Genomic DNA, 23,952 nt, shown 5'->3' on the forward strand with positions numbered 1-23,952 from the left:
CTAAGATTTCTGGGTTTGACTGTGAATGGCCAAACCTTTGGTGGCGTGTTGGTGCTCCCAGCAGTCTGTCCCCCCATGTGGCAGGGATTAAAGGTCCAGTTTGGTCCTGTTAGACTTTACTACTTCCCCAGTCATAAATGTACAATTCCTGGACACATTGGACTGACTGGCAGCTCCCTGTCCTGCCTATGTGTGTGAACGGGTGACTTCTATTCCAGCTCAATGTCAGCAGGTAGTAAATTACCTCATTGGTGTACATTTTTTTATTTTTAAAAACCAGTTGGCTGTCTCTGCGTGTCCGAGGCTCCAAACTTATGTCACATCCTGCCCAGCTGCCCCTGGCAGGCGGGACTATGGATATTTGCACAAGAGCATTTGTGTGCTTCTGCCTCGCTATGGCCAGGGCAAACACACTTACAGGAAGCCTCATACTGACATACTGACACAGGATGAACTTGTTATGGCGTTCTTAAAATACCTGGTCTTCTCTCCCCCTGCCTACAGACATAGCTGTCTCTTCTCGTTGAGTCTTGTGCATGCCCTGAGGGCATGAGGGGGCCACCACATTACCACAAGGTAGGAGCCATGTGTTTTTGGCCGAGTCATCCTGCTTGAGATGTTTGAGAAGTGTGGGCTTGGGTGCCTTTCAATGACTGGTAGCTTTAACAGTCTCACCTTTGTTGGCATGAGGTCAGCAGAGCCTGGCCCATGGCCTGTGGTGAAACTGAAGTCCTGTCTTTGGTAATCCCTCCCAATGTATGAATAATTGTGGAAGCATCCTCTTTCAAGATGAATATAACCAGCTCCCTAAGAGCTGCGGCAAAGCGCTAGAGCTGGGCTTCTCAGGCTCAAAGTTTCCCTTTTAAGGTCAACATAGTATGCACCCTACGAGTGGTGGAAAACCTCCGGCCAACCCTAGAGGGAGAGAGATCCTCCACAGACAGATTAATGGCGTTTTTAATGTGCAGTGTGTTTGCTAGTAGTAGGGGCTCTTATCAGTGACTGAAAGGAAATGTCTCGCTCATTTGATCATAGGTGCACAAAGAGAGATCAGTGAGTTTGGCGTTATCACTTTTTGGTTTTTATTTTATTTATTTCAATCAGAATTTAAAGCTCCGTAAGGATTCTAAATACGACAGTTCACATTCAAGTTGAATTGAACCCTGGCATTATATCCTCAGATGTCCATAGTCTACCCAACCAAGAGCTTACCCTGCCAGAGACTGATCTGTGTTACCCATGAGTGATGTCTTGTGTGTTTTAGCATGGCCCGGCTTAAAGGGAGTGTACTTTGTCACTGTGCGGTCGGGGGATTTTCTTAGTAAGATTACAAGCCTGTATTCAAGCCCCATTTAAGAGGGAGTGCTCTGCTCTCCATTCTGGATTAGTCCAATCCCTGGATTCCTGCTGTGAGAACCAACAGAGTTCTGATTTTAACAGACACGTCACAGACACCCCCCCCTGTCCATCCCAGTGAGGCCTGGCCCCTTAATCTGGCCTCACTTCCTGTGTTGTCCTGGCACCTCCAGCCCTTGGCCTGGCCTGGGCTCTAGTGTCATCCACTTCAGTCGGTATGTTAACTTGAGATTCTTGCTGTCCCATTTCTAGCTGCTTAGATTGACAGACATAAAATGGTTTGCAGATGTAACATATATTTTCTTAACCTAAGACTATTGCTATCTCTATTGGCGAGTGATGCACAGTTCGGTGAATGTTGCTGCCGACTAACCAACCCTCATTAAGCAGTCAACAAACAGTTACATTTTTCCCAAACAGTAAAATGACGTGACCTACAGACATTGTTATGCTTGCATACAAGGAACTGACATTTTTCGTTAAGAGTTAAATGAAAACATGCAACAGTAGAAGCCTATCATCTTAGTCAAAAGGCTATATAATTGAACATGCAACTCCTGTAATGAAGCCGCTAATAAAACATAATTTTCAAACATTTGTGAAAATGCCATTCTTGGGGAAACACTGTTCTAAACAGAGCACCCAATGCCAGCCGAGCTGAAAACACTGTTCTAAACAGAGCACCCAATGCCAGCCGAGCTGAAAACACTGTTCTAAACAGAGCACCCAGTGCCAGCCGAGCCGAAAACACTGTTCTAAACAGCACCCAATGCCAGCCGAGCCGAAAACACTGTTCTAAACAGAGCACCCAATGCCAGCCGAGCCGAAAGCACTGTTCTAAACAGAGCACCCAATGCCAGCCGAGCCGAAAACACTGTTCTAAACAGAGCACCCAATGCCAGCCGAGCCGAAAGCACTGTTCTAAACAGCACCCAATGCCAGCCGAGCCGAAAACACTGTTCTAAACAGAGCACCCAATGCCAGCCGAGCCGAAAGCACTGTTCTAAACAGAGCACCCAATGCCAGCCGAGCCGAAAGCACTGTTCTAAACAGCACCCAATGCCAGCCGAGCCGAAAACACTGTTCTAAACAGAGCACCCAATGCCAGCCGAGCCGAAAGCACTGTTCTAAACAGCACCCAATGCCAGCCGAGCCGAAAACACTGTTCTAAACAGAGCACCCAATGCCAGCCGAGCTGAAAACACTGTTCTAAACAGAGCACCCAATGCCAGCCGAGCTGAAAACACTGTTCTAAACAGAGCACCCAATGCCAGCCGAGCTGAAAATGTGAGATAATGACAAAGTGACAGATGAAAATCTCAGTTAGAAACTTAGAGGTGGAATCTAATAACATCTAGGATGGGTTGTTAATATGACTAGGATTGGTCCTTTGGTTTCTCAACAATGAAAGAAAGGTGATATGAAAACCAATAGAACAGCAGAGAAATGCTGGTTAATGACAGCCGGAAGTCTTTAGAAAATAATTGCCTCCACGTTTCGATGGTTGGATTTTGGCGAGGCTACTTTGAAGCAAGGTAAGACATTTCTCATTTGAAGTAAACCGTTCAGGCTTCAAACTATTATGCAGCCTCAAGCTCACATTGCAAATTGGTGGGTGACACGCTGATAGCCTGCCTACCGTTGCCTATAGCCTGCCTACCGTTGCCTATAGCCTGCCTACCGTTGACTATAGCCTGCCTACCGTTGACTATAGCCTGCCTACCGTTGACTATAGCCTGCCTACCGTTGACTATAGCCTGCCTACCGTTGACTATAGCCTATGCACTCAAATGGCGATTCGGAGGCGCGCTTTAATTCCGAGTTAAGATTGAGAAATACAATTACTAGCTGTTTTTAATCACGGCCATCACAACATTTATAGTTATTTAGTTTTTTGACATGTGATTGCACTTAGAACTGTTATTTGTTGTGCAATAACTATAAGAGCACTCCAGTACCAGCTGCTCTTGCGCTGTCTGGCAGTTGATAGGCTATTCCGCTCCTCAAACTAGGCTCTGTATGCTTTGTGCGTGTGAAAAATAAGATGCATGACGACTAACGAAAATACACGCTGCAATTGAATTCCACTACATTATGCAAATGTACCTGTAGACTGATAAGGATGACCGGTCGAATATATTTTCGGTGGCTAACCGATTTAACCGTTAACATCTCTACTAGTGGAATGCGATTTTGCTTTCATGGCCTCGCACTCAAGAATAATGGCAGCCTGACCGATTCGGTAAGCTTTGCACCTGTTCTCTTCAGAAGGAAAGAGGGTAAGATACAAACAGAAGCCCTTTTTATATTTAATTAATTTCTGAAAAGAACAAACTCTTGGTTAATAACGCCATCTAAGACTGAAATCATGTTATTCTCTATCCTTTATACATATATATACTTTTCCACAATACCACTGAGCCTAACTACTGGGGTGTGTGGTCCTCTTGAGTCAACTTGTTATCACCATTTGTGGACTCTCAATGTTATTTGAACAACTGCCATGGAACAAATGTGAGCGAGGGGCTAGGTGACAGCGACACAGGAATGTAACCGATGTGGCACAACTGAAGGCCTTTGAAAAGCCCCTCTATCTTTCAAATCCTGATAAACCCCTGCCCTCAGTTGGGACAAAGCTAGTGTTGTGGTTGGCTGTGGCTGTGGGGGGTGGTTGTGAGGGGCTGTGGCTGGGGGGTGGTTGTGAGGGGCTGTGGCTGGGGGGGTGGTTGTGAGGGGCTGTGGCTGGGGGGTGGTGGTTGTGAGGGGCTGTCTACAGGGGTAGGAGAGACTGGCATGGTGTGGGGCTTTGACCTTTGAAAGGTTGCATTAAGATACTGTGTTGGGGCAATAGGACAACCTGAGTGGGGAAGATGACTCCCTACACCAGATCTCATTAGGAATGTTAAACGCCAACTAACAGCTCTGTAACTAATCCTTTGGTTTTCTTTTGTTTTGTAGGATTCTTTGGACTTCCCTACTGCAGCCCTTTTTAAAGCAGGATTTTAACGTCACCCATCCGCAGACAGCCATGGAATCGGTATGTATTTTACATTCTCTCCACTTTGTCTCTGGAGCCTCTCTGTTTCTTGGTCCCTGTGTTTGTCACAACGTACTGAAGGTTTGAACACGCTGTATAATGTTTTGAAACGTTGTTTACAGAAAGGGGGTTGTTTTCTAAGGCCCGTATTCCTGTACTCCAGTAGTCTTGTTGTTTTGACTCCTCAGATTTCTCCAAACCGTCTCGGATGCTAAATAAACGTCACTCATATGGCACCATAGAGAGGGTTTGCTGTGGAACTGCCTACCGGTCTGTGTGTGTGGCTATAGACTTATCATTTCAAGCCATGGGTTGAGCCAGTCTCTCTAGCTATGAGTGGGAGAGGGCCAGACAGGAGCAATGCTAGTACCAGCTGGCAGCTTTAAAGCCCTGCACTTTCAACTGGAATGTGTGTTTTAAGAGCAGGGCTTAGTGCATGCCCAGGCCCTGCCTTCCTGTCCCTTTGTTAAAGGGGTTCTGTGTTTTAGCTGGTGTGGGCTTGTGTGTGTGTGTGTGTGTGCATGGTTGTTTGTGTGGCGAGCAACTTGGTTTGGAAAGTAGGTCACCGCTCCCGTAGAGCTCAGTGTCACTAATGAAGTGTCCCTCTCCCGCATGCGACTCATGTGACCGTGCTGCTCGATCAGTAAGTAGTGGCAGCCCACGCCTCTGAAGAGACGGCCGCCTTTTCCCCACGGCACACAGAGAGACTTTCAGCATGGGCGCTGAACAATCGATTTCCCCCCTCGTTCCCTCCCTACTCTCATTTTGCTCTACTCTTCCTTCTGTAGCCTTCTCTTTAGCCAGACGCTTTGTGCAACGGAAGCTAGTGGTGTTTACCTCCTGAAATCATACCGGATCTGCTTACTGTCAGTGGAAACTGATCAAAAAAGCCCATTATGCTTCCAGTACGGCCCCCCACCTCTCCTCATGTGATGCCAGTCACATGGTTTCCAGGCACCAGTAGAGTAAATCAGAATCAGATTTTATTTTTAACTGCTCTACATCCTCCACTTTGCCAATGGTTAGCAGAAACAGACGTAGGTTACGGTGTACATCTCTCTCCCTCTGTTTCATGCTCTGTTGCCTCTCTCTTCTCTTTCGCTCTTTGCCACTCCCTGTCTCATGCTCTCTCCACTCTTCCTTTCTGTCTCTCGCTCTCTGTCTCTCGCTCTCTGTCTCTCGCTCTCTGTCTCTCGCTCTCTGTCTCTCGCTCTCTGTCTCTCGCTCTCTGTCTCTCGCTCTCTGTGTGTAGCCTGCTCCCAGCCCTCAGCAGTGCTGATATTATTCTCAGCGTTATCTGCTGGTTGGGAGTTGTGCTGTGTTGGACGGTAGTGCAGATGAAAGGGTGTCTCTCCTGTGAATGCTCTCCCTACACCGTTTTGCCTCTGCTCATTACCAGCTTGTTTTTTCTCTCTCTCCCTCTCCCCCCTCCCCTTTTCCAAAGTAGGCCTGTTCTTCAATAGGATTAGTCTGCAGCACTCTGAACAGGAAAGTGGGCCCTGCCAGTCATATTACATAACTCTCATAGCCAGGCTTGAGACAACTATAGGGGCTTTGTTCCTCAAGACCCTGCTCCCACCCGCCTACCTCTCCCCCTGGCAGGCCACATGCTAATGCTCTATTGAAAGAGTCTGTGTGCTCCAAACAGGCATGGCTCTGTGGCCAGGGAGGAGAGAAACTCTGCATCATTACCCTGCAAATTGGCATTTCACTCATATCTTTCGCTGAGGAATGTGAACTCAAGGCAGAAGAAAACGGGAACTTTGTTGTGATTAGGTTTTCTTGTAAGCACGTTGAATGATGAGATGATATAGGAGGTTGTGGACCCTCCAATGGATTGAACCTTTGCGGTGTTGGCGTGCCAAATGTATTGGTTTTTCTCTACCTTCTGACTAGACTAGTGTGCCCCGTTAACCACTTATGTTGCAGACCTGTATTGTTCTGGTTACATTGTTCTGTGGCATAGGCCCATGTCTCGTGATTCTGTAGCTTATCTGAGCAGAAGTTTGAAGGTTTGTACATTAGTAGGCTTGTTGCACAATGTGAAGAGCAGGATTGGTAGGGGCTAAAATGATGCCTTTGCCCAAGGTTTTCCTTGTCATTCTGTTCCCTATCATTAGAGCGAAGCACCGAGGAGAAACCATTCTTTAAGATGATATCCAAGCGTGTGTTGTCATTGTGCCATTAATCAGCGCAGCTGTGGATCGGCTGAGGTTCATGTTCAAACACACCCTGAAAGGAAGTGTCAACGAGCTCTCTCATCCCACTGCAGAGGGAGCGATGTTGGTAGCTATTGTGGGTATCGCCAATACGTGACGACTCCAATCGGCGTTCCGGTCTGGCTGATGGAAAACGCCTACATGTATTTCTCAACTAACCTGCACTCGCTGACACTTTGTTTGTTCTCGAAATCAGGGAAAAGTGTATCTTATAAATGTGCAGGTGGTTACAAAAACCAGAGACAATTCAGATATTAAATCCATGCTTTGTATTGAGTGAGAAATGCCTCTTGCAGATGTAGATCTTTGTTTTGGTCGCACTGTGTGACGTGCTGTCATCTTCTACACTTGGCCGAGCCACACGGACAATCCTAGTTCCTGCTGGGAAATGCTAGATGTGCGGCAGCTAAGATGGCGAGGAACCTACTCGGCAGCACAAAACTTTCCGATTTCTTTTTTTGGTAGAACCACATAGAACTGGGCACAAGCGTTTATAAGATACTATATTTCCCGAATAGAGAACCAAGTATCGCCAAATGCAGGTTAGTTGAAAGATGCACAGCGGCGTTTTCCATTAGCCAGACCGTAATGCCGATTTTGGAGTCATCACATATCGGCGATATCCACCGTAGCTAGGTGGTAGGTATCATCCAGCGGTCTTTCTGTCTGTCCACTCACAGGACACAACTATAAATGCGGATTTCGGAAATGTGTGGTCACCAGCTGCAATCAAATATAACCCCTTTGACAAACGGGCTGAGACACTGACCTTTGGGTGTGGCTTGATGGCAGAAACGTTGTATTGTGTGTTTGTCTTTGCAGATGGCACAGGTTCAGAGGCGAAGCCCCACTGCTTCGGAAGGGGTTGGAGGTAGCTGTAGTAATAAGAAGGTACATGGGGCCACGTCCGACTCTGCCACGGAAATGGGTTTTGATGGCAGGTTGGGCAATCGGCGCACTGGGCTTTGGAAATTTGAATCTAGGCGTGAGAATGAAAAGGACAAATAGCGCCAACTACATAGAAAATTGTTTGTAAGTGCCGACTACAGGGCTCTCTCCCGTGAGGTATGAAGTGGTGGGGAGATGAGATGGGAAGGAAAAAGATTTCAATCTTCAATATGTCAAAAGAGAACATTGCTTTGAATGCAGTTTGTGTGTAAGCGGAGAACAGGATGTATCCATTTTTTAATGAAGAGATGTTATGCTGCTGGCTTGAAAAGAATGTGCTGCTCAGAGGTCAGGGTTGATTCTCATGCTCTGCTCAAGGGTATGGCTCAGAGCTGCTGACAGCCAGGCAGACCAGTGTTTGTCCCACCACTCCCACACACACTGTCAGAACCAAGCTCACCCACCACAGCAAAACAGTGACTGCGGAGGAGAGGGGACTGGCTGTGATGATAGATAGCCAGTGCTACTCTGAAATGGTCAGATTTGTAGTGTCTGTCTGGATGCTGAGGAGTTGGCTGGGTGTTTTGTAGATGGGACAGAATGTTTTTAATGTTCTATCTCCCCTTCTCCAGAGCCAAGTTCCCATCAGCGAGTCGTCCAAACACTAAGTCTGTGTTTAGATCTTACATCTAATTTTAGAGCTGAGCTTTGGCTTAAGCGCTGAGAATAACAGGATAACAGTAGCCTCTTTACTTTGCCTTTAACCAATAGATATGACAGTGGTGTTGCATTGGACAAGACTAGACAATGGCCTCACGTGATTCTGTTCAATCAGGGTCCAAGAGACCAGATTGACTGGTCCTAGCCTGCTCACTGTCCCTCTGCCTCTCTCCCTCCAGTACAATAACCTCTGAACAGTGCTATGTACCCGCCAGGCACTGTACCTGTACAGGGGGGGGCAAAACAAAACCCAGTGGAACAAATGATTGTGTTTGTTCTAATGTGAGTTAAAGGGGCCCTCCCACAGCGTCTCCTGGCAGCCTGTGTTTCTGTCTGTTTGCCAGGCTGTTTAGAACTCTGTCTGGGTGGTTTAAAGAACATGGATTGCCATGGAGTCATTGTGCATTATTTCTATATCTGACCCTTTCAGCTCAATCTGCAAGCTGTAATTGGATTATTTGTAGTGTAACGTGTTTCATCTCTTTCTCTGTAGAGCGAGAATGGAAATATGAAGGATTTGTTTCACCATATCTGACTGGTGGAGTAAAGTGTCAGCTCAGCAGCCTGACTGTGAAAAGGCCTACACCACAGTGCTCTTCTGCACTTTGTTAGTGTTGTATTTACGGGAAAGAACAGTTTGATATGAGTGATAGGATTTAGTGCAGATAAATTGGTTATTTCTGCCTTTCACCTCTTAGTTGGTCAACGTCACCAGACTGGTCAGCCCAACTCCAGGGCAGCTAGCCTACTTCTCAATCTTCTCAAACACTAGAGTTTTCCTCTATTTCTGACTTTACTGCCGATGTCTGTCTGTGTGAATTGAGTACTCCATATTAAAATGACTAACAGAGAAAATGTATGATCATATTCTAAAATCTATAGAACACGATCAATAAATATCTCTAAACATTGGCTCAGCGATTTGCTTCGATATCATTACTTTTCTTGCTGTTTCACTTGCAGCTGTTGTGTACAATTTCTGAGATGATTGTGTCCATGTTGAAATCGGTGCGGTGAGCGAGCGGGAAAGATGGCAGAAAGAGGAGCCACAACAACCATTATCCTCTTCTCTGTCCTTCCCCCATCCCCTCCCTCCCCCATCCCCGAGTGACGCTGTGGTTTTTCCCCTGACTGCTGCCAGGTCTCTCCCTCCCTCTCTCTTCTCTCGGGATCATGATGACTGAGCTGTTTGTACGGGGCTGGAGATTAGCAGGCTAATGTAGTGTTGAGTGTGAGAGCAGAAGCCGAGGCACGGACACTAGAGGTCAACCGATTAATCGGAATGGCCGATTTCAAGTTTTCATTACAATCGGAAATCGTTTTTTGGGGTGCCGATTAAAATAAAATAAAAATGCACATCAAAAAAAATTCTACCTTTTTTATTTAACTAGGCAAGTCAGTTAAGAACACATTGTTATTTTCAATGACTGCCTAGGAACGGTGGGTTAACTGCCTCGTTCAGGGGCAGAACGACAGATTTTCACCTTGTCAGCTTGGGGGATCCAATCTCGCAACCTTACAGTTAACTAGTCCAACGTAATAAGGACCTGCCCCTCTCTCGTTGCACTCCACAAGGAGACTGCCTGTTACGCGAATGCAGTAAGCCTAGGTAAGTTGCTAGCTAGCATTAAACTTATCTTATAAAAAACAATCAATCATAATCAATAGTAAACTACACATGGTTGATGCTAGATAATATCTAGTAATATCGTGCCCTGTGTTGCATATAATGTGACTGAGCATACACGTATCTAAGTATCTGACTGAGCAGTGGTAGGCAGAAGCAGGCGCGTAAACATTCATTCAAACAGCACTTTCGTGCATTTTGCCAGCAGCTCTTCGTTGTGCGTCAATCATTGCGCTGCTTATGACTTCAAGCCTATCAACTCCCGAGATGAGGCTGGTGTAACCGAAGTGAAATGGCGTTTCAAACATCACTCTCTGAGCCTTCTAGTAGTTATTCCCCTTGCTCTGCATGGGTAACGCTGTTGTGTTGCTGGTTCGAGCCCAGGGAGGAGCGAGGAGAGGGACGGAAGCTATACTGTTACACTGGCAATACTAAAGTGCCTATAAGAACATCCAATAGTCAAAGGTTAATGAAATACAAATGGTATGGAGGGAAATAGTCCTATAATTCCTATAACTACAACCTAAAACTTCTTACCTGGGAATATTGAAGACTCATGTTGAAAGGAACCACCAGCTTTCATATGTTCTCATGTTCTGAGCAAGGAACTGAAACGTTAGCTTTCTTACATAGCACATATTGCACTTTTACTTTCTTCTCCAACACTTTGTTTTTACATTATTTAAACCAAATTGAACAGGCTAAATTGATTTGATTGATGTATTATATTAAGTTAAAATGAGTGTTAAACGGGCCTCCCGGGAGGCGCAGTGGTTAAGGGCGCTGTACTGCAGCGCCAGCTGTGCCACCCAGGCTCTGTCGTAACCGGTCGCGACCGGGAGGTCCATGGGGCGACGTTGGCCTAGCGTCGTCCGGGTTAGGGAGGGCTTAGTCGGTAGGGATGTCCTTGTCTCATCGCGCACCAGTGACTCCTGTGGCGGGCCAGGCGCAGTGCGCGCTAACCAAGGTTGCACGGTGTTCCCTCCGACACATTGGTGCGGCTGGCTTCCGGGTTGGATTCGCACTGTGTTAAGAAGCAGTGCGGCTTGGTTGGGTTGTGTATCGGAGGACGCATGACTTTCAACCTAATAATGACAACAAAAACAACAAAACTGAATTCACGCGGAAGAGACGCGTGAATTCAGGTTTGATGTTTTTGTTGTCATTATTACATTATTAATTGTCATTATTACAAATAAAAAATTTAAAAATCGTCCAATTAATCGGCATTGGCTTTTTTGGTCCTCCAATAATCTGTATCGTTATCGAAAAATCATAATCGGCCGACCTCTAACGGACACCCACAGTAATGGGGCCTGTGCCTGCTGAACAACACTAGGCAGACCCCCTAACATTGGGCATGGGCTGTCCTGGGGGAGCCTGACAGCGTCAGGGTAAGCTATACCCTTGTAGTGGTGAATGGAATGTATTGAGTTTGTATTAAATACTAACACAGCCTAATCTCTTGCACGGAGTGCTCTGCTAGTAGACGGGCCTATTTTAGGGAGCCACTTATTAAAGGTTGAATGAGTGGAGTAGCTTGTTCCCTCGTCTCTGGTTTCTCACCATAATGGCAGCCATAATGGCTCCATTTCTGTTTTATGTCAGGCGGGATCTGATTTCAGGAAACTCTGTTTTTTTTCTTCTTCCAGTAATCTGAATTCCCTGTGCTCCCCACCCAGTCCACCTCTCAGGGGAGCCTGGAGTAAAGTGCTCGGGCCTGGGTGGACAGAACCGTAGCACGGCAGCCCAGCCCACTGGCAGTTGCAACCCAATCCTACTCTCAGCTTTTTGGTTCAGTCTGCTGTCACTCCAGCAGCCAGAGCACTGTGACCTTGGTTTCAAGTAGCCCTGGCTTGGTAGTAAGCCAATACCACTCCTGGGATGGTGTGACCTTGTTCACCAGCCCACTGTACGTCTGCATGCCTCTCTCCCCCCTTTGGCAGAAGGGGCGACCTTTGCTTGCTGTGATAATTCAATGCAAAAACAAGAAATTGAGTCATTGGCTGGTCGTTGGGCCTGTCCTGCTTGTGGTTGCATAAAGGCTGTTGAATGTTGTATTAACCTGTCCCGGGCTCTGCTCTGAGAGGGTCAGAGTCAGAGCTATCTGTCTTATGAGATTGTGTGGGCTACAGCAAAAGACTGTTACGTCAGCATCAAATGAGCTCCCTCTAGTCTAGTACACCTGTCATTTGGCCACTTGGCTTGGTTGGAACTGTGAAATTATTTTTCCCCTTTTTTCAATCAACTGATTGGAGCCCTGGCCAATCAGTGGGTTTGTGTCGTGTCGCTGATACAGGGATGGAACGGAACTGCTCAGTAGCTAGGCTAACTGATATGCTTTCTTAGTGAAATCCTATGGCTTCTTTTGAGGTTGAGGTTTGTTTGGGTTGTGTCAAATCACTGTTGTCCAGTGCTGGTTGGTGAGCCACATACTTGTTGTCACAGAGTGGTAAAGCCTTACGTAAACACAGTGGCTACTAGCAGTGTATCTAACTGAACAACAAAGACCTATAGGTCAGCAGCTGGACCAGTCTCTCGTCAGCATCCTGTTAAATCATGATGTTGCTGAAGTGGATAGCAGCAGTCTTAGGTCAATTCTGCACTCCAGCCACCCAGGCCATAGACTTCTCTCTGCTACCACACAGCAAGCGCTACCGGTGCACCAAGTCTGAAACCAACAGGAACCTGAACAGCTTCTACCCACAAGCCGTATGACTGTTAATCAAGGCTACTAAAATAGCTAATCAAATGACGAGTCGGACTACCTGCATTGACCCTTTTTTGTTTTTTCTAACACTCTTGCGCTGACTCTCTGCTCACACACACACACACACACACACAGTGTTAGTGTGCCTGCTTGTTTTAAGCGACTTACTGCTATCTGGATGAAACCTAAAAGAATGTGTGTTTCCTGTTCTGTTGTAGGGGTGCAAGGCATTTTGTTTTTGTTGTGCTGTGTCCTGGCCCGTGCATGCAGAGAAACATAGAGGGTTAAGCAGGCCTGGGCTTCTCTCTGCTCTCTCTCTCTCCGGATCCAGGTGTTCATCTATCAGTGGGCTCTCGGCGACAGACAGCAGACACTTAATGTGGGCCCTGTGTGTGTGTGTGCCCCCTCCATGCTCCTGGCTTTGATTCACTCCAGCTGGCCTCACTGGAATCAGCTCTGTATCAGCCCAGGCTTGTATGCTGGGGAGAATTCATGCTTGAAATTGTAATTGCTGTTGTATGTGAAGATGAGTTCCGCCCCCCCCCCCCTCACTTGAAGTTTCCATTTTTGTAAATGGGGGATAAGCGCTTTGTTGTATTATGTAAACATGATTTCTAGACTGGTCTGTTATTTTTAAATACAAAAACTCTTTACATAAAAGGAATGTAAAGATCTGTTCTTTCCATATACCTCTTATGTAAACAATGTGTTGCCCTGTCATAAGCTCTTGGTGCACTTAGATGGAGTGAACCCTCTCACCACAAACGGGGTACTACAAAGAAGGATCAATGAGCTAGCCAGCTAACTTTGATAAAACAACCATGAAAAAGCTGTTTTTATGGTTCATTAAGAAAGCTTGACTTAGATATGTTTTTTTGGTTGTTGAGTCAATTAGGCCATGCCCATTTCAAGTTATTTCAGAATAGATAGGCAAGTTATCTGGCTAACTCATTGCTCCTGCTTTGTAGTATACCCTTAGGGCTGGTATATTGGTGAGATGGATAGATCCTGAGAAACAGAGCAGTAGATTGATGTTTTGGACCTATTTGTTGTTGTTGTTGTTCAGCTGTTCACAGAGATGGTGATAAAGAGCGGGGGGAGAGATCGAGTCACTGAGCGTCTCTGTGTGTCCACGCTCTCTGACGGAGCCAAGCAGGGGAACAGACGAGGCAGCAGATGGGCCTTCTCAGACTTAACCCTTCCCACGCCTCTCGCGGTCCTGTGTATCTAGGCAGGCAGGAAGGAGGGAACACTCTCATGGCTCGCTCTCTCCACCTCGGTGTTCATGTCATATCCACAATGGCGGACCATCGGTGTCTGATGAGAAGTGGTCAGGATGACACATGGCGGTCTCCATTGGGGACAGCAGTGTGCTCCCTCATCCTCTCTCTCGGTCCCCCTATCCCGCTCTCTCACACTCCCTCTCCCCTGCTGAGAAAGGGCCTGGTGTACTGCTGCTCCAGATTTATGGAAATGAAGACACAACACACCCCTGTGATAACCACTGTCTGCCTGCCAACTCGGTCAGATGACCGCTGTCTGTGAGCGACAGGTCTGTCTGTCTCAGTGGGCGGTAAACATGGGCTTAGTTTGAATCTGACGACCCTGCTACTGAGAATCTCTGGTCTACGGATATAACATGCTCACCTGCTATCTCCAAATGCAGATCTAGCATTGTTACCTGTTAATCCATTTTTGCTCAGCCAACTTTATGGATGGTTTCCCTCTCCCTCCTGGCCCCAGTGCTTTAAATAGAAGCCCCTCTGGGAGGATCGATACAAACTCCAGGGTAATTGATGAGGAGGCAGGCTCTGTGATGACCTGGACCCTGCAAGTGGGAACCTGAGGAGATTATAAGGTGGGAAGCGGGTTTCATCACATGCATATTAATTTTTCTTTTTTGGAGAAAGGTTGCTCTGTCTGTATGTGTCCACTGCCTGGAAAGCTAGTTTGATTCTCTTTCAGGGAATTCAAGGTTGTGTCTTAGATTGTGTTCCCTTTCCAGGTAGTCTCCATCTGTTGCACTGCCACATGACCAATGCTGTTATCTGGCAGCAGCTCTTTCTGGTTCTGTAATGAATACCAGCTTTACTCATCAGTAAAGAGAATAGCAGCCAAACCGTCATTTCAATCCATGGTTTAATCTTAGAGTAAACTATAGTCCGTGATACCATCTCTTGATACTTCTTAACAAAGGACCATGCTATAGTCCCGTCTGAGGCCCCAACCTCACCCTTTTGGCCAAGGAAAAGGGCTAAATTGTTAGCTATCCACATTGTCCTCTGAGCTGTTTAGACTCGGCTTCTCCTTTTTGTTTGGTGGGGCGGGGAGGCTGTGCATTATTCAACCTGGCCCAACCTGATGCAGGGCAGTAGGGTGGCGCTCTCCTCTCTCTCATTGTCCTGATTTCACTTCTCAAGATTCTGTGGACAAAAGTGGCTTTTCTGGTGACCTCTGGCAAAGACTTAATGACCTCCCAATGATCGCCAGGGAGGCTTTATGTCCTCCCCCATTCTGTTATTGTTTGGGGAACAGAAAGCAGCTCTCGGTCTCTGTTCATTTGAGGCCTGGATTGGAATGGTGATTGCTGGAGCTGTTGATGATGCATGGTGTGACTGATGAGGTGGAACACTTTGGCCATGGAGCCCATTGCTATAGGCCCTAAAAGAATGGATCTCAACAGCCTCCGGTCCAGAACCCAGAGGACAGAGGGCCTCACATTAGCCCCAGATTGAAGGGTTTCTGTTTTGGGGTGGTTTACTTTTCAGAGTAAGTTGTCTGCTTCTGTGCAATGGTGCCTGCCAGAAACCTTAGTGTCTGTCTTGGACATGGTTCGGTACCCTTGTCACCGCGTCTTGTGTTTGACTTGGACTTAGTGAAGGCAGGAATTTTGACTCTGAAAGAAGCAGTGAAGGGGAGAGAGGGGGAGAGAGCATGGGAGAGAGGGGATTGTATGTGTTTGTTTTTGTGCCAGAGGTTCTGAAAAGATGGACTGGACTCTCTCCCATGCTGGCATGGTGTTGGTGTTTGTGACAGGCTGGCGGCCCTGCCTCTCTTGATGGATTCTGGGCTTCAGAGTCTTGTGCTGTAGTTTTTGTTATACTGATACAGCAGTATTCTAGCTACGCAGAACAACAACGTTAATTGAAGTTAATAAGGAAACGAGTGTCATTGCCAAGTTTCTGTTTACCTCATTTGGACTCCTTTGCCAGAGGCATGACCCACGAGAGGAATTATTCTTTGTTTTTGTCTAAACCAGAAACTCAAATTCTGGTTCTGTGGAACTAGAAAATAATGGACTTTCCCCTCCGCTTCTCTCTTTCACCAGCAGCTTTTTGCCCATCTCTTCCTATTTCCCTCAACCAGGAATGTTTTCCTGTCAAAATGGCAGGTCCCTGTCGGCTCAGAGCGCTGGGTTCAGAGTACTCTACATTCGCCTTGTTTGTCATAGAAGTCCCAGGAGTGACTCACAACACAGGAATAGCTGATATATTCTGGACTTAAATAGTATGGCAATTAGCTTATTTTCATTCCATGTGTTTTTCTTTCTCCTTCTCTCCTTCTCTGTAAGAAAAACGTGGTTTATCTGTGCTTCGTGTGTAATTGCTTTACATCGGCATAATCACCCACATAGCCTGAGAACTGCTGTAGTTTGGAGGCTGTTTATATGTTAAGCATAGATACGGTGTATTCGGAAAGTATTCAGACCCCTTGACCTTTTCCACATCTTGCTACGTTACAGCCTTATTCTAAAATTGATTAAATTGTTTCCCCCACTCATCAATCTATGCACAATACCCCACAATGACAAAGCAAAAACAGATTTGATTTTTTGTGTGCAAATGTATTACAAATAAAAGCTGAAATATCACATTTACTTAAGTATTCAGACCCTTTACTCAGTACTTTGTTGTAGCACCTTTGGCAGCTATTACAACCTTGAGTCTTCTTGGCTATGATGCTACAAGCTTGGCACACCTGTATTTGGGGAGTTTCTCCCATTCTTCTCTGCAGATCCTCTCAAGCTCTGTTAGGTTGGATGGGAAGCGTCGCTGCACAGCTATTTTCAGGTCTCTCCAGAGATGTTTGATTGGTTTCAACTCTGGGCTCTGGAAAAATAAATTCTAAAAACCTGTTATCCCTTTGTCATCATGGGGTATTTCGTACAGATTGATGAGGAAAATGTTTTATTTAATACATTTTAGAATAAGGCTGTAATGCAAAAATATGTGGAAAAAGTCAAGGGGTCTGAATACTTTCTGAATGCACTGTATGTGAGATCTGTCTGCAGCTCTACAATTATGTAAATGTTTAAACTGTTCATTATTACTCTCTCTGTGTATAGGCCCATATACTATACTGACCAAACTGGCGCCTTGCGCTTGTCCGCCATCGTGCGCATGTCGATTTTGTCTATCCCCACCAGATGCGTTCATGACACACAGGTTAAAATAGCAAAACCAACTATATTAAATTGGGGACAGGTCGGAACTCACATGAAATATTCATAGACATTTATTTAGCTTTTGTAATTTGTACTGGAAAACAAACATTGGGTTTTTGTTTTGCCTGAAATGCTTATGGTCCTTTTTTTTCATCCAGGATCTTCGTAGAGTTTTGACACATCTTGAGTCTTACGAAATCGTGTGTTCTCTTCTCCGACAAATAATCCACAGATAAAGCTGTGTTCAGATACTTATACTAACTGTACTATTTGTGACGCGAAGTATAGATTTGTGGTAAAAGTATGGATATAGTAATTTTGCCACAAGTTCCTGGATGTCGTACTAAATTCACCAAAATACAAAGGCCAGTACATCAGGAGATGTGGAGGAGGCCGTAGGAGGGCAACAACCCATGTGGATGTGTCTGCTCAAACGGTCAGAAACAGACTCCATGAGGGTGGTATGTGCTTACAGCCCATCACCGTGCAGGACGTTTGGCATTTGCCAGAGAACACCAAGATTGGCAAATTCGCTACTGGCGCCCTGTGCTCTTCACAGATGAAAGCAGGTTCACACTGAGCACATGTGACAGACGTGACAGAGTCTGGAGATGCCGTGGAGAACGTTCTGCTGCCTGCAACATCCTCCAGCATGACCGGTTTGGCGGTGAGTCAGTCATGGTGTGGGGTGGCATTTCTTTGGGGGGCCGCACAGCCCTCCGTGTGCTCGCCAGAGGTAGCCTGACTGCCATTAGGTACCGAGATGAGATCCTCAGACCCCTTGTGAGACCATATGCTGGTGCGGTTGGCCCTGGGTTCCTCCTAATGCAAGATAATGCTAGACCTCATGTGGCTGTAGTGTCAGCAGTTCCTGCAAGAGGAAGGCATTGATGCTATGGACTGGCCCGCCCGTTCCCCAGACCTGAATCCAATTGAGCACATCTGGGACATCATGTCTCGCTCCATCCACCAACGCCATGTTGCACCACAGACTGTCCAGGAGTTGGTGGATACTTTAGTCCAGGTCTGGGAGGAGATCCCTCAGGAGACCGTCCGTCACCTCATCGGGAGCATGCCCAGGCGTTGTAGGGAGGTCATACAGGCACGTGGAGGCCACACACACTACTGAGCCTCATTTTGACTTGTTTTAAGGACATTACATCAAAGTTGGATCAGCCCGTACTGTGGTTTTCCACTTTAATTTTGAGTGTGACTCCAAATTCGGCTTGTCACCAAAAGCACTCACAAACTTCTACAGATGCACAATCGAGAGCATCCTGGCGGGCTGTATCACCGCCTGGTACGGCAACTGCTCCGCCCTCAACCGTAAGGCTCTCCAGAGGGTAGTGAGGTCTGCACAACGCATCACCGGGGGCAAACTACCTGCCCTCCAGGACACCTACACCACCCGATGTTACAGGAAGGCCATAAAGATCATCAAGGACATCAACCACCCGAGCCACTGCCTGTTCACCCCGCTATCATCCAGAAGGCGAGGTCAGTACAGGTGCATCAAAGCTGGGACCGAGAGACTGAACAGCTTCTATCTCAAGGCCATCAGACTGTTAAACAGCCACCACTAACATTGAGTGGCTGCTGCCAACACACTGACAATGACACTGACTCAACTCCAGCCACTTTAATAATGGGAATCGATGGGAAATGATGTAAATATATAAACAATGCTACCTTATATAATGTTACTTACCCTACATTATTCATCTCATATGCATACGTATATACTGTACTCTACATCATCGACTGCATCCTTATGTAATGTAATACATGTATCACTAGCCACTTTAACTATGCCACTTTGTTTACATACTCATCTCATATGTACATACTGTACTCGATATCAGCTACTGTATCTTGCCTATGCTGCTCTGTACCATCACTCATTCATATATCCTTATGTACATATTCTTTATCCCCTTACACTGTGTATAAGACAGTAGTTTTGGAATTGTTAGATTACTTGTTGGTTATTACGGCATTGTCGGAACTAGAAGCACAGGCATTTCGCTTCACTCGCATTAACATCTGCTAACCATGTGTATGTGACAAATAAAATTTGATTTGATTTGGAAATCCAGACCTCCATGGGTTGATAAATTTGATTTTCCATTGATAATTTTTGCGTGATTTTGTTGTCAGCACATTCAACTGTGTAAAGAAAAGTATTTAAAAATAATATTTCATTCATTCAGATCTAGGATGTGTTATTTTAGTGTTCCCTTTATTTTTTTGAGCAGTGTATTTTTTCAAACCTTTATTTAACTATGCAAGACAGTTAAGAACTAATTCTTATTTACAATGTCAGCCTACCCTCGTCCAAACCCAGGTGACGCAGGGCCAATTGTGCTCCGCCCTATGGGACTCTCAATCACGGCCGGATGTGATACAGGCTGGATTGAATAACATATGTGTACATTTATTTGGCCACTCGGGCGGCATGTAAACCCTGTTTCTTCAAATGTTTTCTCTGTTAGTTCCATTAGTTTATCCTTCATTCCTGTTCCTGCTCAAGCCTTAGTACCTGTATCAGTCCCTGGAAAGGCCCTAAAAATTGGCAGACTCCAGCCGCCCGGTCATAGACTGTTTTCTCTGCTACCGCACGGGAAGCGGTACCGAAGCTCCAAGCCTAGGTGCAAGAGGCATCTAAACAGCTTCTACCCCCGAGCCATAAGACTCCTGAACAGCTAATCAAATGGCTACCCCCCTGTGTTGCGGGTACTCTGTTATTTTCTACATATTACATCAATTACCTCGACACCGGTACCCTCTGTATGTAGCCCCTCTATTGTTATTTACTGCTGCTCTTTAATTATTTGTTATTATTATCTCTTTTTTGGGGGTTATTTTCTTAACTGCATTGTTGATTAGGGGCTTGTAAGTAAGCTTTTCACTGTAAGGTCTACACCTGTTGTATTCAGTGCATGTGACAAATACAATTCGATTTGATTTGTATCAGTGGTGAGCAAACAGTGCAGACGTGACGTGACTGAGCCAGCCTCCAGCCATCCAGGAGCGCCTGCCTGTTTTGAGTTTCCATTGAAACTCTCTCCCCTGGGTGGGAGCATTATCTCTCCTGGCTGCAAGAACTCCATTATTTACCGAGCAGAGCACTGAGCCCGCCCTAATACAATGTTCCATTAGATTGCATCAGCCAGATTTATTGCTGGGCTCCTCATCTCTCGCACCGATCTGTGGTCTGGGCTCCGGATTCTGCAGGAGGGAGGAAACGAGGCGGTGGTTCGGAGAAACAGGATCTGGTGTGGGGCATTTCTCCATTCTGTAGACGGACAGAGAAGAGCTGAGGGGCCTGGGCCTCGCACCTGTGAACCTTATTTTTAGGCAAAGGATACTCATCTGAGCTGCTCTGAGATAAGTAACTTGAGCTGCACCATGAATGAATCCGTCTCCCATGGTTTTTAGACAGACATATATTATTAATAATAACCCCCTCTTTCCTTACCTTTATTAAATGAGGCTTTGGTCGTGAAGGAGAGTGCCATATGTCAGATAGGTAGCAGCAGACAGCCACCGTGTGATGCTTTAGTCCTGCAGCACGGCCCAGCTCACGCGGATCGCTGTCTGGAGGAACTGCGTGCAGAGAAACACAATGCATGATTCCTACTAGCACTCATGCCTTGTGGAGGTGTAGAGGTTTCCTAGGCTGCAAATATTCTAGTTTACAATCTCACGCTTTGTTTACATTATGGTTCTCGTAGTGTAGGCCAAATGTCACTCATGAGATCGCATGTTTGTTATTGAATTTTGAATTCTGAAATGGCACTACAGAATTAATCCTAAACCTTTCCTCCTCGTGTTCCGTTTTCATCCAAGCCAAGGACAGTTGTTAGGAGTGACTCACTCACCCATCAACCCACCCACACACACCAACGGTAGCAAATGAAATGGCTTATGTGGCAGCACTGGGGTCAAGTGGGACACCTGGGATGTTGGTTGCCTCTGCTCAAAGGACGGTGTAAAGAATAATTCTGTGTTCTTTCCTCTCAGCAGTTTTTTACTTAAGTAGAAGCTTAAGCAGAAATCCAATGGATTGCCTGGAGATCGTGCCATTGGGATATGTGGCAATTAGGGTTGCGAAGGGTCTGAACCTTTCCGGTAAATTTCCATGGGAAGATAAACCCGGGAATTTGGGGAATTCTGCTTAAATTCGTCAAAGTTAGCTTTTAACAGTGAACCTTTTTTGTGGGATACACCGAAGGCAATTCTAGATCTTGTGGCATATTTTTGTTAAACTATCCCCAATTCAATGGAATTGCAACCCTCTTCCATCACATCTACAGCGGCTTCTCAAGATCTTGCACACTAATGGAATGCTATTGAGCCCACACTACTACACTGTCTGAGCTAAGGACTACATGCTTTCTGGTAAGTTGTGATTATAATACTGGGTGGGGTGAATATACTTTTTATGACGTACATTATTTTTTGTTAACTAGTAAATAGTAGCCTACAGCAAAGTGTGTCTTTAAATAATTTCTAACTTGTAAACAAGTTAGTTTTGGCTACCATGTGTTTTTTTTTTTAGCTTGACTGAGCCTGCTAACTGAGGAGTGTTAATTCACCTGTTTATCTGTACATGGAATTTCTTTGTCATTTTGTTCTAATCTTTACAGGAAAATGCCACGGGCACTACCTGATGTGCGGAGACATTTCACTGCAGCTGAATGGGGGAATGTCGTGGGGGAACGTCGTCAGAGAAATGCTGATGAATGTCTTGCTCGAGCTGTGTGTACAACTGGTTCACTCTGATGCTCACAGGCAATGTATATTAGAAGTGATTTCTGAATGTTCTTTGCCCAGCATATATCCCTCCAACCAGACATGCTTTATCTACGCATTTACTGCTTGGTCTAAAGTGGAGGAGTCCTACCCTCACATCACACCCATTGGCTGTGCTGCTCATGCACTGAATCTGTTCCTCAAGGACATCATAGCACTGAAAACAATGGATACACTCTACAAGAGAGCCAAGGAAATGGTTAGGTATGTGAAGGGTCATCAAGTTACAGCAGCAATCTACCTCACCAAGCAAAGTGAGAAGAATAAGAGCACCGCAATGAAGCTGTCCAGCGACACCTGTTGGGGTGGTGTTGTCATCATGTCTCCTAGAGGGGAAGGAGTCTCTCCAGGAAATAGCCACAGTCTGCTGATATGAACAGCCCCATCAAGAGGATCCTCCTGGATGATGCATTTTGGGAGAGAGTGGTAAGCAGCCAGAAACCCCTGAAACCTATAGCAGTAGCCCTTGCATGGATTGAGGGAGACAATGCCATCCTGTGTGATGTTCAGACTGCTTGCAGATGTAAGAGAAGAAATCTGTACTGCCCTGCCTACTTCACTGTTGCTCCAAGCAGAGGAAACTGCAGTTCTGAAATGCACCAAAAAGCGTAAAGACTTCTGTCTGAAGCCCATACACGCCGCACCGTACATGTTGGAGCCCAAGTATGCTGGCAAAAGCATCTTGTCTGGTGCAGAGATCAACAAGGCCCATGGTGTCATCACTACCGTGTCTCGCCACCTTGGCCTGGATGAAGACAAGGTTCTTGGCAGTCTGGCGAAGTACACTTCCAAGCAAGGGCTTTGGGATGGAGATGCAATATGTCAGTCGTGCCAACATATCTCATCAACCACCTGGTGGAAGGGACTTTGTGGATCTGAGGCTCTTTCCCCTGTTGCCTCCATCAACCTTCAAATCCCACCACTCAGACGCCTCGGAGCGCAACTGGTCCTTGTTTGGGAACACACACACCAAAGCACGCAACAGGCTGACCAATATAAGGGTTAAAAAATTGGTGGCCACCCAGGCAAATTTGAGGCTTTTTGAGCCTGACAAGAGCCATCCTCAACAAGGTTGGAATGTGACAGTGAAGATGAGGCCTCAGTCTGATGTTCATGAGGTGGACATTGAGGAGGTCCAGGGAGAAGACATGTAAACCTGAGAGGAAGACAACCAACGCTTTCGTTTCTAGACTATCATTTTACAGATGTATGTTGAACACGTTTTTGGGAGAAGCGATGGATCATTGGGGATCATTCAATATTCCATTTTGTTGTTCAATGAAATCATCCCATGTGAAGTCAACTATTTTAATTAAAGTTCAATTCGTAACTAAATTCTTTGTTTTTTATTTCTGTTGGAAGGATTTAATCATTTGCAATTATGTCTACTTATGATAAGGTAAAAGGTTTATGTTTCTGTCTCCATATATGGTAAATATATCCAAAGCAAAATACATCTACATTTAAATGGTATTCACATTAATTTGCACATATTCCCTTTAAATCCCACAGGAAGTTTCCACCTTGGAATATTCCCCAAAATGTGCAACCCGAGTGGCAATCATAACTATGAAGGTCATTATCCCTGTTCATTTTCTAAACCGAGAGCTGCAGCTCCCAGGTTTGATGGAGCAGGGTTTTGCTGTTAATACTGTCTAGACATCTACTGTACTATTTCAGCTGAGTGGTTTTAACTCTCGCTGTAAATTCCTAGAGTATAGCGGCTACTCCACTCTCCCTGTTCTCCCTCTCCTGTCATTTCTTCCTCTCCCCATCCCTTCTAGACCACCGCTCTCCTCCTCTTTTCTCCGTTTCCCCGGTGATTTTCCTATTGCTGTCGTTTTCTTCTTGGTAATAATCCGTCCTTGGTTCTGTGAGCCATATAAATGAAGGTAAACAACAGCCAGTCTAATCTATCCTCTCTCCTAACTGTTCATATCCCCATATTCACTGCGGTGCTGCTCATCAGGCAGAAAGCAGCAGTTGATTAAAGGACATAAGCTAGTTGCATCATGACTGTTTCCTACTCAGAGAGAACAGAACACACAGTGAATATTCAGATAGTGTATAATGCACATAGTGCTGTAATCCTCCCGCTCGGCTATAAGCTATACCATCAGTGCTCGGAGGAAGGAG

At 45.8% G+C, this 23,952-nt stretch overlaps 1 protein-coding gene across 1 annotated transcript in view; it reads left to right on the forward strand.

Moving 5' to 3' along the window:
- LOC112263582 (ankyrin repeat domain-containing protein 11) overlaps positions 1-23,952 on the forward strand; it is a 138,327-nt gene that overhangs the window by 25,482 nt on the left and 88,893 nt on the right. Inside the window, 1 exon segment of the mRNA XM_042330868.1 lies at positions 4,315-4,393. The gene's annotated coding sequence lies outside the window, so the exon portion shown is untranslated.

Source organism: Oncorhynchus tshawytscha, linkage group LG12 (genome assembly GCF_018296145.1).
Source record: "Oncorhynchus tshawytscha isolate Ot180627B linkage group LG12, Otsh_v2.0, whole genome shotgun sequence".
Taxonomy (NCBI): Eukaryota; Metazoa; Chordata; class Actinopteri; order Salmoniformes; family Salmonidae; genus Oncorhynchus; species Oncorhynchus tshawytscha.